Here is a 2,366-nt window from a genome sequence, read left to right as displayed (position 1 = left end):
TGATGTGAAAGGCAAAAAAATAAATAAAAAATCAAAGATCAAAATATTAGATGAATTCTGTCAAATATTCAAATTAGTAAGATAAAAAAGCAAAATTAAAACATTAAATAATACTTTTTATTGAAATGTTTATAAGGCATATCTAGGAGAATGACAAAATTATGGCATACAATTTGTTCAAACAATATCTTATAGGACACAAGCCATTAGCAAAGATGAATACACACAAGGAAAATTTGTACAAAGAAAATCATACAAGCCAATACAAAATTGCTAATGAAAGAAAAAGGGAAAAAGTATGATTAACAAAAGAATATTAATTTAATGTAAATTGTACATTATTATTTAAAATCTTTTGAAAGCATCATTACAAATCTAACCTACTCGAGAATGCTAAGTTAATATTGTGACAAAGACTGGGAAGGATAAAATTTAGATTTCTCAGAACACAGAAAGTCAAAGTTAGAATTGTTTAAACACAGGAAGCAGCAGGGAGTTGTCTGTTTTCTAGTAGCCTTGATTCTGCCTCTGAGTGTTGTCTTGACCCGCTGGGGACAGATGTTTATCCACAACCTCATTAGTCAGACGGAAGGGGCCATAAAGAACACATGCCACTTCCTTGGTAGTCCTCAGAGGCCGGCACTCATCACGGGGACCAGTCACAGGGACACCTCGCTCCAAGAGGTGTGAACAGCAGTCAGCAGCCTCAGAGGCCGGCACTCCTCACAGGGACCAGTCACAGGGACACCTCGCTCCAAGGGGTGTGAACAGCAGTCAGCAGCTCAGGAGTGGGGGAAAGCAGGCGCGAAGGATGAACACGCGCGCAGCTGTGAAGATCTTCGGAAGGAAATCCCTGGGAGAATGCTTCCTGCAAGGAGGCCATTGTACCTGCTTTTGTGAGGAGCGACCCTAAGCTACTGGGAAGTCTCCTGGTCTGCCTTCACTGTGGATCTGTGCAGGGGAAATACGGTGATTTGTGAAGTGAAAAGTCAGCCCAGCAATTCCTATAACGTGTGTTGGGTTCAACAGAATCACTGTTTTAGCAACATAGGACTGGAACCCCGGGAAATTAAACACTTCACAATTCGGTCGCATCAAAAGTAAGGGGGGGAACCTGTTCGCTCCTGTAACGTTTAGAACAGAATCACTACCTTTCATTTCGGGTAATTACAAAGATTGAATATACGCCAGGATTTGTCCTACTGCGTTCTGCTCCGTGCAGGGTTGAGCGACTGTAACACGGGACTGAGGTGTGTTACACATGCGACATTGTTTTGTCGTGAATTTACAAAGCAATTTCTATTTTACTCTGCTTGCCCGTTTCAGAGCAGCACTTCATAGACTGACACAGTATAATCAGCTGCTCACAGTAGAGTTATGAATACATTTAGAGTAGCTATATTTTAAATGCCATGTGAAATACTTAAATTTTATAAATAAAGATTATTAGGGGAGGGAACACCATAGAATAATTATGAAATAGCTTAATGGCATAAATATTTAAATGAAGACTTTTGTCATATTACATAAGAGATAAATAATAGAAAAAGTATATATATGTATATATATACATATATATGTATATATATATATTGGATTTTTGAGACAGGGTCTCTTTACATAGCTCTGACTGCCCTGGAACTCACTATGTACATCAGGTTGAATATATTTGTGAATAAAAAATAATTTTCATAATTTAAATGTAAGTAGGAACACATTTTTATCATTATCAAATTAATTTTGAAAGTAAAATTCTTTAGTCAATTTGAAGTTAAGCTAATTTATAAGAAAATAATCAGGTAGTTTAGCATGAACTCATCAGCCACCTTCTGTATTATACAAAATAATTATTTCTGATAAATAATCATAATTTTATACATGTTTAATGTTTTAAAATTTAAATAAAAATCTCATGTAGATTATCTGAGCTAAATTTCAGCATATTTTCTGTTTAAAAAGATGCTAATATGATTACATTTATATTAAAATGTGGTTTTTAAATATTCCTAATAAAGGAGATATGAAATCTGAAGAAAGGCTAAGTAGCATGATACATGTTATGAGATTTTTCCTCATAGGAAAAGCCATTTGACTGTCTTTACAAAGGATGAAGACAGATTATGCTTCCTACATTCCTATCATTTTCTCACTCATACTTCTGAAACCATACGTTAGTAAACAAAGTTTTGCTCCTCTAAAACCTCCACCCCTAAAAATTTTAAATTATATTTCCTTTACTTTGTGTGTGTGTGAGAGAGAGAGAAATAAAGACAGAGGCAGCAAGAGGGAGACGAGAACACGGATGTGCACGCCACGTCAAAGGACAGCTCGGAGGAGCAGTGCCGACCCCACATTCGTGGGGGGGG

Source organism: Microtus ochrogaster, chromosome 26 (assembly GCF_000317375.1).
Source record: "Microtus ochrogaster isolate Prairie Vole_2 chromosome 26, MicOch1.0, whole genome shotgun sequence".
Lineage (NCBI taxonomy): Eukaryota > Metazoa > Chordata > Mammalia > Rodentia > Cricetidae > Microtus > Microtus ochrogaster.
Note: the sequence above shows the minus strand (reverse complement) of the source record.